Below are 15,649 nucleotides of genomic sequence, written 5' to 3' on the forward strand. Positions count from 1 at the left end.
TTGTATTTGTTATCTTTTTTTAAGATAAGTCTAAAACATAATATGTTCCTTTTGGGCTCTTTAAGGGAGAATAGCTGTTAATCCCTCCGCTAGATAGAAAGTTCCAGGAGGGCAGGGATACCCAGGAGGGCAGGGATACCCATAAAAAATACCATCGCCATCAAGTTGATTCCAACTCATAGTGACCTTGTAGGACAGAGTAGAACTGCTTCATAGGGTTTCTAAGGCTGTAATCTTTAAGGAAGCATACTGCGAAATCTTACTCCCATGGAGCATCTGGTGGGTTTGAACTGCCGACTTTTTGGTTAGCAGACAAACGTTTAACCACTGTGCCACCAGTGCCATCAAACCAGACCCAGTGCCATCAAGTTGATTCTCACTCATAGCGACAAGTAGACCTGCCCCATTGAGTTTCCAAGGAGCACCTGGTAGATTCGAACTGCTGACCTTTTGGTTAGCAACCATAGCTCTTAACCACTACGCCACGAGGGTTTCCGTAGTTGTGTTTTGTTCACTTGTTACATATCCAGTGCCTGGTATGTAAGACCCATAACTGATTGAATCAGTCTTTACATCCCTGCAACCTAGCACAATAATGAACATGAGATACTCAATAAATGTTTATTGAATTGAGTTAAAAGAATTTGATATTAAAAGAAAAATACAAGCAAAATTTTGGAGGGCCAACAAACTGACATCAAAATGACCAGTATGCATTCACTAAGAATTGTCTTATTGTTGGTAAAATATGCATTGCATAGCTCTGTGGTTAAAACATACAAATATGATTTTAAAAATTATCTGATGAAGGCCCCCAGACACCCTTTTAATTCAGTACTGAAGTTACTCCTGAAGTTCACCTTTAGCCAAAGATTAGATAGACTTGTAAAACAAACAATAACACATGTAGTTCAGCCATGTATACGAGACTAAATGGGGACAGCAGCCCAAAAGCAAAGACTGAGAAGGCAGGAAGGGGCAGGAAAACTAGACGAATGGAAATGGGGAACCCAAAATTTAAGAAGGGGAGAGTGTTGACACATCACGGGGTTGACAGTCAATGTCATACAACAATATATTAATTGTTTAATGAGAAACTAATTTGCTCTGTAAACTTTCACCTATAGCACAACTAAAAAAAAAATTAAGTGATAAAGAAGGCAAGAAAGAGTGTCTAATTGTTTCAGGCCAGGCTAACTGCTTGATATACTTCTAATAATTATAATTACTTGTTGCTTTCTTTGTAGCTTTTGACCTCCTGACAGTGCCCTCATAGGCCCTCATGTCCGTCTTTGGCTTCTAGGGCACTCCTTTTGGTTCCTTTACCAAGCTGACTCGTCTAGCTTCTGTCCTTAATTCTTTTGTCTTATAACTTATCTTACAAGTTTTATCTTATAATTGAGTCCCTTGATGGGTGTACACAGTTAACATGCTTGGCTGCCAACTGAAAGGTTGGAAGTTCAAGTCCACGCAGAGGTGCCTTGGAATAAAAGCCTGGGTTCTGAAAAATCATCCATTGAAAACCCTGTGGAGCACAGTTCTATTGTGGCACACATGGAGTCGCTGTGAGTTGGAGTTGACTCAAAGATAACTGGTTTTTTTTTTTTTTACTTTTATTAAACACACTTTTAAAAAACGTCCTGAGATGATCACACCTCCCCCCACCCCCAACCCCCTTAACTTATTTTTATAGTAATTGGTGCTCCTGGAGTGAACCATACTTGGTTATAGTGTATTCTTCTTTTAATTCATTGCTGGGTTGGATGTGCTGATATTTTAGGATTTTTTTTTTTTCCCCTCATATTCCCTAGCGAGATTGTCCTATGTGCAATGGCAGATTTTGGAATCAGCATTTACCAGCTTTTGTAAAATAAATTACCAAACTTAGATCAACTGTGGCTTTAAAAAATTGTCTTTAAAACTTTTATCAAAGTAATATAAGCACATGGTGGAAGACTTTTTAAAGTTAGTTTCTTAGCACAGTGTACTTGTGGATGTGGCATGTAAATTTTCTGTTCTTGCCTGTCTGAATATTTCTTTATTCTACCTGCAGTTGATTGGGAATTGAGCTGGGAGTAGAATTCTAGGTTAAAATTCATTTTACTCCAGCTCTGAAGGTGCTGTTGATAGTCTGCTAGTTTCCAGTGTTGCTGAGACTGCTGATGCCGGTATGATTCACATTCCTTTATAGGAAGGGTGACCGTACATCCTGGTTTGTCTGAAACACCTCTAAATTATACTTTATAATAGCACCTCCTTTTACTCTTAAAGATGTTCTTGTTTGATTGAGCCATTATAGAATCAGTCTATTTGAAGATGACCTGTTTTTGGGAAACTTTTAGGATATTCATATCCTGGTACTGTAGCAATTTACAAGGCTGTGCTGTGGCATTTTATAGGGCTGTGTCTAGAGGTCAGTTATTTTTTCCCCACTCACCTGCTCAGCCCTTGTCAGGCCCCTTCTTCAATCTGAAGATTAGTGTCCATGAGCTCTGGGGTATTATTGCAAAAACACTTCCTGTAATGTCTCCCTAGTCATTCTCTTTGTTCTTGTTTTTTCGAATTCCTTTTGGTGGAATTTGGATCTCTTTGATGAATTTGACACTTTATTTAAAATTTTTTTTACTTCTGTTCTCTACTTTGCTTTTGCTTTCCTTTCTGGGAAATATCTTCAAGCTCATTTTCTGATATTTTATTGAATTTTGTAATTTCAGCAGCTAGTATTAGTTTCCAAGGGTTTTTTCTTTCTTATAATTTTAGTTCTTCTCTATAGCATCCTGTTAGCTACATACACATATTCAAAACTCCCTCCACCCCCGGCCCCATTTCCTACATTGTCTATTTCCTTGTTCCTTTTTCCCCCTTTTTCTATTTTAGTCTGTCTTTCATCATAGTGGTTTTTCTCAAATGTCCAGTGAATCCAGAATTTTATCATCTTTTGGGTGGATCTCTAGTTCTGAAATGATCTCCCTGTTTTTAGTTTTTCCCCCCTGCAGTAAAGCCTCAGCATTGGCACCAGGTTTGATATTATGAAACAAGTCTGATGTCAGCCAGCATAAAACCCTAGATCACTCTTTAGAGACCTGGATAATGTCTAAACCACTTAGCATGGCATACATTGCAGCGGCAGAGAAGTGCTGTTTCCTGTGGCTGCTGTAACAAATTACCACGAATTTGGTGGCTTAAACAACAGAAATTTTTTCTCTCTCAGATTATCCCTATTACTGGGCCAGAATCAAGGTGTCGGCAGGCTGCGCTCCCTCAGGCTGTAGGGGAGAATTGGCTACCAGCATTCTTTGGTGTCACACCCATCTTCAAGGCCAGCATCTTCAGATCCCTCTGCTCCATCACATTACCTTCTCCTCCGTGTGTCAAATCTCCCTCTGCCTCTCTTTTTCTAAGGACACTTTTTTTGGCATTTAGGGCAACCTGGATAATCCAGGATACTCCCCCCGAGCTCCAGATCCTTAATTTAATCACACCTGCCAAAACCCTTTTTCCAGGAAGAGGTTCCAAGGATTAGGGTTTGATATCTTTGGGTGCCATTATTCAGCCTGGCAGAAGTACTTAGATACTTAGAGTTTTTTGAAATTGCCATTTTTGTGTGTACCTCTGTACCTTTGAAAGTGCTGTAATTACCACCTGGAGTTCCTTCTCTTTTTCTTGTGTACTTGGCCAAAAATAGATTATGCATCAGCCCAACTCAGCAAACCTGCCTTGACCTTTTCTTCTCTCTCCTTGATAGGGGGCTGTATTTGCCTCTTTTCTCATTACAGTCTATATACTTTTCTAATAATAGTTCTGCCATGTTGAAGTGATTTTGATTTGTCTTGCCAGTCGCTCCCACTGGGCTAGGAACTTTTTGAGTACTAGGGTCTCATTCTCAGGTTTTAGCATCAAGTCTGGAGCTGAGTAGGCACTCAGTAAATATTTGTCTAATAGACTTAACATTTATTGAGGACCATTTAAATACCAGGACCTGGTGTATGTTGAACCATTAAGTTAACAAAACAAAATAAGGTAAAGTAAGTATACACAGGTGCCAAAGTTTCTCCAGGGCAAATTTCTCAAGGGGGATTTGCTGGGCCATCGGCATTTACAGTTTCAGCTTTTGCTAGATGCTGCCAAATTGCTCTGCAAAGTGGCTGCATTCCACCAAGCAGTGCTAGAAATAATCTGCTTTTTCCATCCTAGCCAACACTTGTAATTTTTTTTAATCTGATGATTAATTTTTTTAGAATATGATGGGAGAAAATGATATCTATTGTTTGCATTTCCCTGATAACTAGTGAGGTGACAATTTTTTAAAAAACTAATGAATATTTGGGTGTTCTGTGCATTTAAAAATATACACAGCCCCCTTTCTCTAGTATTTGTAGAAATTCTGCAAAAATTCTGGATATGAATCATTTGTTATATAGGTTGTGATTGTCCTCATTTACATATGAGGAAATCTGTGTAAGAAATTAACAGAAAAATTAATAAAATCTCCCCCCTCCATGGAAGAATAAATGATTGAACTTGTCTAGAGTTACAGCTAATAAGAAACAGAGCAGGGATTTTGAACCCAGATGTTATCTGGTTTTTTAAGGCCTGTCTTTGTTTTACAATACCTGGCTGCCTTGCAGGGAAAGAGGAAATTAGTGATACAAGGCAATGATGTGCTGAATTTTGTTTCAAAATACTTAGCTGTTAGCTCTACTTAATAACTGTGAGTTTGGGCTAATGTTAGTTTTTTTTTTTTAATGGCTGTATAACCTACCTGCTTCACAGGTGATTGAGAAAGCCAGTGAGATAATGTATAAAAGTGTTTTATAAACAAGGTATATTGCTGTGTATAACTCATTGCCATCGAGTCAATTCCGACTCATAGCGACCTTATAGGACAGAGTAGAACTGCCCCATAGGGATTCCAAGGAGTGACTGGTGGATTCAAACTGCAAACCTTTTGGTTAGCAGTCGAGCTCTTATGTGATATATCTTACTAATTATTCTTCAGTATTATAAGTGCACTCAGTCTTTATAGTATACTTTTTTGGTGAAAGGTTGCATGATAAAATATCATTTGCTAGTGTTTTCAGAAAAATTCTCCAGAATATTTTCTGTGAGGTTTAGAAGTAGAAACATCTTCAGGAAAAGATTGCTGCTTGGCTCTGACTAACTAGACTACGAGAAGTAAATCCAGTCTTTTTCTTAATGTGTTTGTTTTTGACGGGTACTGAAGGTGCATATCTTCAAAGGCACTACTAGTACATCCTACCATTGTCAACTGGTAAAAGTTTAATTTTTTTTTTATTATAAAATCTTTCATTAGGTGTAAAATTTATTAAGTTAAATCCAATTGTGGCTGGCTAAACTGTCAAAAAAATTACAAATTCTTTTCATTTTGTGATTATAGGATTATAAAAGTTACGAGGATGTCGTTTTCATACTAATTTAAATTCCATAAAACCCCTTCAGACATTAAGCCATGTTAACTCAGCAGTGTTGTCTACCTTCCTCTCCTCAATTTACATCTCATTAAGTGTCTGCAAGGGATTTTAACTAAGATGCCTCTTACTGTATAGGGTTTGGCACTAATTGGACTGGTATTACTGTCTAAACATTTCATGGTCGTTTTAAATTTGTATTAGTAGTAGTATAAATTTCTGGGTGGACATTTTAACAGAAGTTGTAGGTTCAAGGCCAGAAAAACAGTGGGCTTTTTGTTAACCTATAGAAGGTTCTGCATGTTAATTACAGTTGTCATAGGGTGAAAGAAATCTAGTACAGTCTTACTACTTTCCTTACTGTGACTTCTTTTTTTAATTTTAATGTTGTGCTTTAAGTGAAAGTTTACGATTCAAGGTAGTCTCTCATACAAAAATCTATACATACACTGTTATGTGACCCTAGTTGCTCTCCCTATACTGTGACAGCACACCACTCCTTTTCATCCTGGATTTCCCGTGTCTCTTCCAACCAGCTCCTGACCCTCTCTGCCTTCTCATCTCGCCTCTGGACAGGAGCTGCCCATTAGTCTCATGTATCTACTTGAGCTAAGAAGCGCTCTCTTCATGAGTATCATTTTATGTCCCATATTCCAGTCTAATCTTTGTCTGAAGAGTTGGCCTCGGGAATGGTTTTAGTTTTGGGCTAACAGAGTCCAGGGGCTGTGTCTTCTGTGGTCCCTCCAGTCTCAAACCATTAAGTCTGGTCTTTTTTTCTAGAATTTGAGTTCTGCACCCCACTTTTCTCTTACTCCGTCAGGGACTTTCTGTTGTGTTCCCTGTCAGGGTGGTCATTGGTGGTAGCCAGACACCATCTAGTTCTTCTGGTCTCAGGCTGACGGCAGTCTCTCGTTTATGTGGCCCTTTCTGTCTCTTGGGCTAATACTTTCCTTGTGTCTTTGGTGTTCTTCATTCTCCTTTGTTCCAGGTGGGTTAGGACCAATTGATGCATCTTAGATGGCTGCTCGCTAGCTTTTAAGACCCTAGATGCCACTCACCAAACCTTACTGTGACTTCTGAAATGAATTAGAATTTGTGAAATTTTGGGGCAAGAGTTTAAGGATCAGTGACTTGAAAGTGTGGATAATCCCTAGCATTCTGTGAGGTAAAAGTAAAATTGCATAGAACTATTGTGAGGAATAGCAAGTCTGGGTTGGTACAGTACTTTGAGGAGATTATGAAAGCAATAAACATTTTATCTGGTAGAATCCCGGTTGTTGACATTTCTGTTTCAGAAGCCTCGTTTCAAATTCTTCTGCCCACTTCAGTTGAGCGTACTTATTAATCTTTATGTTTCCTACTGATTGTTTTTTAATTGCACAAGTAATATGTATATTAAAAACTATAAATAGTACAGGAGTGTGTAGGTGTGAGGAGAAGTTTTCAGTTCCCCTGATTTGGTTGCTGGGCATTACCCCTTAACAATCTGGAGTGTGTCATTCTAGATCTTTTATGTGCACATGCAAGATTACCATCTTATAATGAAGCAGTTGTGATGGAAAAAGGAATATACCTTGCCTGTTGGTGTGCTCTCACTTTATTTTAGATACTTATCTTTCTGTCCTCAGGGATGTACTCGACCAAATGAAGAGTGCTTTGAAGTGACTAAGTAGATACATTAGGACATAATGTCTCTCTACAGATTTCTTTTAGTGGTTAGTGGGTTATGGAAACCCCAAACTTTGAATTCCTAGCTAAGCATGCATTGACAAGAGTTAGATTTACAATGAAATTGAGTTTGCAAAGATAGTTTATTGTATATTAAATGATAGGTATTAACTACTAAGGTATTTATATAAAAATCTGCAATTAGTATTGCCTTTATAGGGGGGCGGTTAGGATGGGGTAGGGAAAATGGGTAATGTGCTTGGCTGCTAACCGAAAGGGTAGAGGTTTGAGCCCACCCAGAGATGCCCCAGAAGAAAGACCTGGTGATCTGCTTCTGAAAAATTAGCCATTAAAAACCCTGTGAAGCACAGTTCTGCTCTGACACACATGGGAAGTCAACTCTACAGCAAGTTTTTTTAGGTTGGGGTAGGCCAGAAAACCGAAAAAAACCCGTTGCCATCGAGTCAGTTCTGACTCATAGCAACCCTGTAGGACAGAGTAGGACTGCCCTGTAGTTTCCAAGGAGCGCCTGGTGAATTCAAACTGCTGACCTTTTGGTTAGCAGCCACAGCACTTAACCACTACGCCACTAGGATTTCCTTGGGGTAGACAGAGTTGTATATGTAGAACCTTAATACCTTTACTTGTGCTCAATGTAGGGCACTTAGGACACTTGAGGTGGAGGGAGAAGGATATCAGGAAGTAGGGGGGCATGTGAAAAAGTGCTGTGGTAAAGTGACAAAGGTAACTTTATCTGTGTTATAATTTTGCCTAGGCTTGATTGGGTACCCCCCAGAAAGAATACTCGTAGTCAGGTTGGGTAGATTAACTATATTATGAAGTAAAGAGAGTTGCATGGACTACTTGGGGAACCCAGTGTTTTGAATTCCAAAACTTAGAAATCCAACCTTTTCACATTGGGAACTGTGCATATTCTGTATTCTGTATCTTAAAAAGTGCTATAGAAACTGAAGCTGATTCCTGTGTGTACATGTTCTTTATGGAATTACTGGATTAAAACATTTTAAACTTCTTAAAAAAATCTGGGGAAACATTTAGATTACAGAATTTTATATTCAGTTTAATGCTATCAGTTGTTTATCCAAGAATGAACCTTTATTTCATTTCAAATAAATTTGAAGTAGACATTAACACATAGAATTGCATGTGAGTAAACTTAGACCTTTATCATAGCTACTATATAATGTTTTAAAGCTATGTTATGGATTCACAGCAGGCTCATTCTTCTCATGGTTTTTTTGATGTTCAAATATGTTGATAATAAGTGTACTGTGTCCACAATTCTGGTAATTCATATTTAAATATTTTATAGGGTTGACAAGTTTTGAAGGCCATCAGAACTCATCTTGATGGTCCAGTGTTACACATTGGTAGCAGATGTTTCACACATGGCAGCAGAGAGTGTTATCTGTATATATAGCTCTGATGCAGAGAAATTATTCAGAATATTTTTACTTGCATGTGAAAACCGTCTAGTTTAGAAGTTTGGAAGGAGATACGAACTGCAGTAAGTTTGCTCTTCTCTTGGTTTAACAGGAAAAGGTTTTTAGAGTTAGGCCAAATATTCCTCATAGCTATTTAAGGTGGTTTCCTTTTTCCAGTGCCTTCTATTTTTGAAAGCTTAATCTAGTTTTTGAGCACTTACAGAAAAGCTGCAGAGGCCAGAAAATTTGGTACAGAGGAGAGGGAAGACAACTATTTATTTTAGGAGCTTTAATTTTGAAACCTGTTGTTTTAGAAAAACTATGTTAGTGGATAAAATAATTGACAATTTATGGGAAGAAAAAATATTTTATGTATAGAATTTAAAAAGGAAAAAAATTAAAAAGTGAACAAGATTATATAAGTAAAAAATAGTTTATTTCTGAAAAATCAGCCACTGAAAACCCCATGGAGTATGGTTCTAGTCTGACACATGGGGTCGCCATGTTGACTTGAGGAGTTGACTTGAAGGCAACTAGGAAAACAAAAAAACTGGAAAAGATGACATTTAGTAAGTAGTAAGCCAGTCTGTATAGGAGCCCTAGTGATGCAGTGGTTAAGTGCTCAGCTGTCAACCAAAAGGTAGGCGGTTCAAACCCACCAGCAGCTCTGCGGGAGAAAGATGTGGCAGCCTGCTTACAGCCTTGGAAACCTTATCGGGCAGTTCTGCTCTGTCCTATGGAGTAGCTATGAGTTGGAATTGATGGCTGGTCTGTTTCGTTTTATAGCCCAACACTCGTCTACTGTCGCACACACGTCTCTAGCCTTGGGGGTTTTCAGGAAACAACCCTCACAGTAAGTGCCTTATTTGGCAATGATTAGAGACTGCTAACTTCAGGTACCGAATTTCATGGTTTTTATTTAAACAAGGTATTTAGAGTAAGAGTAAAGGTGAAGTAAAGTAAAAGTTCTAGACTATGATTGACTAGGAAGAAAGGCCTTGTGGTCTGCTACCAAAAATCAGTCAGTGAAAACCCTGTAGATCTCAGTGGTTTGATCTGGTCATGGGGATGATGTAGGACCCAACAGTGTTTCATTCAGTTGTGCATAGGGCTGCCATGAATCAGGGGACCTACTTAATGGCAGCTCAACAACAAAAACAATGTTGAATTGACTTCTGTATCTTCAGTGTCATCAGGATGTGAGAATAATCGATAAAAGAAAAACACTGGCACACATAATTGTGTATAAACAAAATTTAAAGTATGGCAACAGATTTATAGTACATGTTTTATAGTTTATATTGTGCTTTCACCTACTTTCCTTGTTTGTCCTCAGGGAGAATTTGTGAAGTAATTATTATCGCTCTAGTTCTGCAGTTGAATCTGAAGCTCTCAGGTGTTAACCTGTCTGCTTTTGTCACAGTAGGTAAATGGGAGGTCAGTATCAAACCCAGAGCTTATGGTCATAGTTCTAAAAGTAGTGGGTTTATTGAACATTTTTTATATGTTATCAAACCAGTGTTGCAGGTAAAAACACCTTCAGTAGATCCATATATATAAAAAGTATATAATTAATAAAAGAAGTACTTGCTGCTTTGAAATTCTACACAATAAAACTTTATACCCAAGCTGTTCATACTGTACTAATAACTAGCATTTACAGTGCCTTTGCATTTTTCTAAAGCCCTTTCTGTCTACTGCATTTCACATTTTATCCTCACTTTAACTTTGTGTATTAGATAAATGACAGATATGGGGGAATTAGATACAGAGTGGTTATTTCATATACAAAGATCACACTTAACTACTAGTGAGCCCAGGCTAAAATTACTTTGCTGATTCCACGAGATGATTAATTGTAGGGTGACCAGCTCGTCTTGTTTTCCTGGTTTTTATCACTAAAAGTCCTGTGTCCTGGGAAATCCTGAAGTCCCAGGTAAGCCAGTGATGGTTGGTCTTCAAATTAATTGTCGTATTTCATGGTGGAGTTGGGGTGGATATAGGGTTGTTAGATAAAATACAAGACTCCCAGTTATATTTGAATTTCAAATAGAGAATATATATATATTTTTACTCTATATCCCAAATACTGCACAGGGCATACTAATACTAAAAATTTATTTGCTGCTTATCTAAAATTCAGATTTTTAACCGGGCATCTTGTGTGTTTCTTTTTTTCCCCCTAAATGTGACAACCTTAGGTAGAATGAAAGGACATTGCAGTGTCAAAAGACCACTTAGCTGCTTTTGTTTGTGGACCTCAGACTTTACACATTTATCTACTGAAGCCTGCACCATTTGGCAGCTTCCTTTCTGGGGCACTTGACTCTTGTTCTTTTTAACTGTGTGGACAGAGATGCAAGAGGGCTGGACAAATATATGACACCAGATTTTGCCCAGTGCTTTAAAGCTGGGTTGTGTGTGTGTGTGTGTTGTTGGGGTGGGTGTTTTGAGGCAGTCATTTCTCCTTTAACCTATAACCCACTGTTGCCGAGTCAATTCTGACTCATAGTGACCCTGTAGGACAGAGTAGAACTGCCCCATAGGGTTTCCAAGGCTGTAGTCTTTATGGAAGTGGACTGCAACATCTTTCTCCCATGGAGAGGCTGGTGAGTTTGAACCGCCAGCCTTTCGGTTAGCAGCTGAGCATGTAACGACTACACCACCAGGGTTCGTTAGTTCTATACCTGGCTTGAAACTTAACCCAGATCTAAGCCTATCCAATCTTTGTTGGAGCAGTCTGTCAAACACCAGCACCTTACCATGGACCACCCATACTTAGGCTCTGTTAAAAAATTTTTTTGTTGTTGTTCAGATAGGGTATTCACATGGTTAAAAATCAGAAGGAATTTTCATCTTTTTCCTGCAGCTATTCATTTCCCAACCATGGAGACAATCTGGTCTGATTGGAGAATCTTAGAATTTTTAAAGTAGATCTTAGAAATCTTCTTGTTGAGTATTTTTTGCTTTTGCTTTTTAAAGGAGGGAGATGTTTACTCCTTAAAAGGGACAGGGCTGTATAGAAGGGGGATGGGTTCCTCAGGTAAATTAAGATTTAGTGACTTAGTCTCATTGTTGGTAGCAGAGCTGGGACTAGTGTATGTGTTTACGTGTCGTGTGCGTGTTCAAACTCCCTGCTCTGTGTTAATTTGAAAAGGTATATATCTCCCTGTTCCTATTTGATTTTATGTCACAGTCCTCCCCCTGCCCCCTTTTTATCGAAACCATCTGGCTCAGACTTTATCTAGAAGAGAAAGATAGAAGATGGAGTAAAAGTGTATGTGTATGTATACATATCTGTTGTCATTGAGTTGATTCCAACTCATAGTGACACTATAGGGCACAGTAGAACTGCCACATAGGTTTCCAAGGAGCGGCTGGTGGATTCGAACTACCGACCTTTTGGTTAGCAGCTGAACACTTAACCACTGTGCCACCAGGGCTCTTGTGCATACATATATAATTTATTTATTTATTTATTTATTTATTGGCTTTAATAAAGAGAAGTCCGGTAGGCTACAAGTCCAAACTCAGGGCGTCAGCTCCAGGAGAAGGCTTTCTCTCTCTGTTGGCTCTGGAGGAAGGTCCTTGTGATGCATCAGTCTTTCCTTGGTCTGGAAGCTTCTCTGTGCATATATAATTTAAATATATATGATTAGATCGAGTTTAGAGAAGTCGTGCATTTGTGGTCCAAGGAGAACACTTAAGAGGACTACTGTTCTTTCAACTATCGTAATACAAGGATTGAAATAAAGTTTAAAAATTACAGTGGATAACTCTGAAAGTTAGTTGGCTCTTTTTAAACTCCTTTTCATTTTTTAGTTTGAGTATATTAATGGGAAAGACTTTCTAAGCCAGCCTGCCTGCCTGCCTGACTTCCTTTCTTCCTTCCAGTTTATATCGTGAGGGCCAAAGTTTGCTTTTCTGAAGTTAGAATAAATACAAGTTTACTAGTTTTCTATAAAAGGAAGAGACCAAATTATTATTTCCTCATAAAACTTCCTAGTTGTGAATTGAAACTTCACTTAATCCAGATGGTAATATGACTAACTCTGCTAATAATATCTTTAAATGAGTTTCCTGTCCAGAATTTCTTGACCATTTTTTTAAAAGTTGTATTAAGGAAGTAATTGAATGCGTTAATGGTCTTAATTTTAGCTATACAGTCTAATTCCATTTATAGAACGTGAACAAGAACTGTGGAGTCAGAGTTGGGGGAAAAACGTTGAAAAAATGTATTAATATTTGGGGTTTTCAACAAGGAACAATCCTTTTTCTTTCAATAGAGGAAGAGCAATAAGCATTGATTGTATTATATAGTACTGAAATACATAATTTGTTATATGTTGGTATTTGTAAGAATTAAAAAAAAAAACTTTTCTATAATTGCATCTATTGTTTTTTGGGTAGCAGGGAATACAATCAGTGAATGTTTTAAAGCTACTCTCCTGAACCAGACATGCATTTTTTTAAAAAAAATATTATTTTTATTGTGTTTTTAGCTTTGGGAAGCAGAGATGCAGACATGCCCATCAGAGCCAGGGTCCCACCTCTAAAGAAACTCTGTCCTGATGGCAGATCATAGTCTCTGGTTGCATTTTTCATTATAACTGTGGGAGACTGGTTCTGGGAAGGAAATAGTTCTTTCTGCCTGCCCGTCTTGACCCTGGTTTCTTATTTCAGAATAAATGATTTTGATCACTCATCTGGACTCTTGGTTTCAGTAGAATGTGTGTGACTGACTTACCTTTATTTCTGTGGAAAAGAGAATCTCTAAAGCAGTGAAGGCCCCCCACTTCATCTTTTTTTTTTTCCCTCTAGCAATAAAGTGTTAACTGTAGAGTTTTTTTTAGCGAGTGTGGAGGAGTTGAAAAGTTTGGATAGGCTTTGAAGTCAGACATATGTAGGTTAAATTCCACCCCTCTATTAACTGTAAGTGCCTATGGGCATGATCTGTTTGAAATTGGGTTTTTGTGATAATTAAATGAGACAATATAAAAAGGTTCCTGCACAGTGCTTGCTTGCTTGGTTCTCGGAATCGTTTCCCATATATTGCAAAGCTTGGTGAAAAATTCTAGGCACATTTTATGCTAGAAATACAGATTCCTTAATACCTATCACTGTGCAAATCACTTCTTTATATTTCATCAGAGATAAAATGCTAAATGTTATTGTTGTTAGGTGCCGTCGAGTTGATCCCGACTCATAGCAACCTTAAGTACAAGAGATCCAAACACTGCCTGATCTTGCGCCATCCTCACAGTTCTTGCTATGTGGCAGTCCATCTCCTTGAGGGTCTTCCTCTTTTTCACTGACTCTCTACTTTACCAGATGTGATGCCCCTCTCCAGGGACTGGTCCCTCCTGATAACATATCCAAAGTACGTGAGACAGAGTCTTGCCATCGTTGCTTCTGAGGAGCATTCTGGCTGTACTTCTTCCAACACAGGTTTGTTCATTCTTCCGGCAGTCCATGGTATGTATATTCAGTATTCTATGCCAACACCATAATTCAAAGCTATCAAATTCTTCTTTGGTCTTCCTTATTCATTGTCCATTTTTTTGCATGTATATGAGGTGATTGAAAACACCTTGACTTGGGTCAGGTGCACCTTAGTCCTTAAAGTGACATCTTTGCTTTTTAACACTTTAAAGAGTTCTTTTGCTGCAGATTTGCCGAAAGCAATGCACCATTTGATTTCTTGACTGCAGTTTCATGGGCGTTGATTATGGATCTAAGTAAAATGAAGTCCTTGACAACATCAGTCTTCTTCATTTATCATGATAAATGCGCATTGGTCCAGTTGTGAGGATTTTTGTTTTTCGATGTTGAGGTGTAATTCATACTGAAGGCTGTAGTCTTTGATCTTTGTCAGTAAGTGCTTCAAGTCCTCTGCTTTCAGCAAGCAAGGTTGTGTCATCTGCATATTGCAGGTTGTTAATGAGTCTTCTCCAGTCTTGATGCCACATTCTTCTTCATATAGTCCAGCTTCTCAGATTATTTACTCAGCATACAGATTGAGTAAGTATGGTGAAAGGATACAACCTTTCCTGATTTTAAACCACACAGTATCTCCTTGTTCTGTTTGAGCAACTGCCTGTTGGTCTACGTACAGGTTCTAATGAGCACAATTAAGTATTGTTTAATACCCATACTTTGTAGTGTTATCTATAATTTGTTATGATCCACACAGTTGCATGCTTTGCATAGTCAGTAAAACACAGGTGAACATCTTTGGTATTCTCTGCTTTCATAAAATTTTTTTGCATATATGAACATTTATATAGTATTGATGTATGTTTGGGTATTGTATGCTGAAAAGAAAACACAGAGAAGGAACTCACATTGAGTGGTGGGTGGTGTTAACCAAGAAATGGTTTGTGCGGTATCAAGATACTCCCCAGGAGCACTTTCTCCTCACATCTCTTCTCTGCTGCCAGTAAATTTATGGGAGCATTCCCAAATGTTGGGGTTCCTCCCCACCTCTAGAAGTTGAGCTTTAGGATGGAAACCCTGGTGGTGTAGTGGTTCAGAGCTACGGCTGCTAATGAAAAGGTTGGCAGTTCAAATCCACCAGGTGCTCCTTGGAAACTCTGTGGGGCAGTTCTACTCTGTCCTATGGGCCGCTATGAGTCGGAATCGACTCAACGGCAAAGGGTTTGGAAACCCTGGTGGCGTAGCAGTTAAGTGCTACGGCTGCTAACCAAAAGGTGGGCAGTTCGAATCTACCAGGTGTTCCTTGGAAACTCTGTGGGGCAGTTCTACTCTGTCCTATAGGGTTTGCTATGAGTCGGAAACGACTCGATGGCAACGGGTTTTGTTTTTTTTCTCATGATTAGGGTGGGTGTGTGGGGCATAAAAAGACCTACGGTAGTAGGGTGTGACTACAATGGTTTATTGACCTCTTTCCTCCTATGGATATTGACAAATGGCTTAGATTCTGAAGGTGACTTCTGTTTTCCTTATTTAGTTCACCAACTCTGGAAATTAATTTTGGATTGAGCTGCTGCTATGCTGATCTCTTGTGAAGCTCAGAGGTTCTTGAAATATCTGCCTATAGATAGCTGCAACCAGATCTAAGTGGGTAGGACCATTTAATATATTACG

General features: G+C 38.6%; 1 protein-coding gene across 6 annotated transcripts in view; it reads left to right on the top strand.

Annotated features, from left to right (window-relative positions):
• The window catches only part of ACSL3 (acyl-CoA synthetase long chain family member 3), a 74,093-nt gene that overhangs the window by 12,141 nt on the left and 46,303 nt on the right, over positions 1-15,649 (top strand). The window contains exons 1-2 of one of the 6 annotated variants that reach the window (XM_023731338.1): positions 13,964-14,017; positions 15,513-15,626. The exons of 1 other annotated variant lie outside the window; for it this stretch is intronic. The gene's annotated coding sequence lies outside the window, so the exon portion shown is untranslated. Of the gene's footprint in view, positions 1-13,963; positions 14,018-14,514; positions 14,564-15,294; positions 15,627-15,649 lie in introns of those variants that run through there. 4 more of the 6 variants (XM_023731339.1, XM_023731340.1, XM_023731344.1 and 1 more) reach the window with 4 other exon arrangements.

Source organism: Trichechus manatus, unplaced genomic scaffold, assembly GCF_000243295.1.
Source record: "Trichechus manatus latirostris isolate Lorelei unplaced genomic scaffold, TriManLat1.0 scaffold00041, whole genome shotgun sequence".
Taxonomy (NCBI): domain Eukaryota; kingdom Metazoa; phylum Chordata; class Mammalia; order Sirenia; family Trichechidae; genus Trichechus; species Trichechus manatus.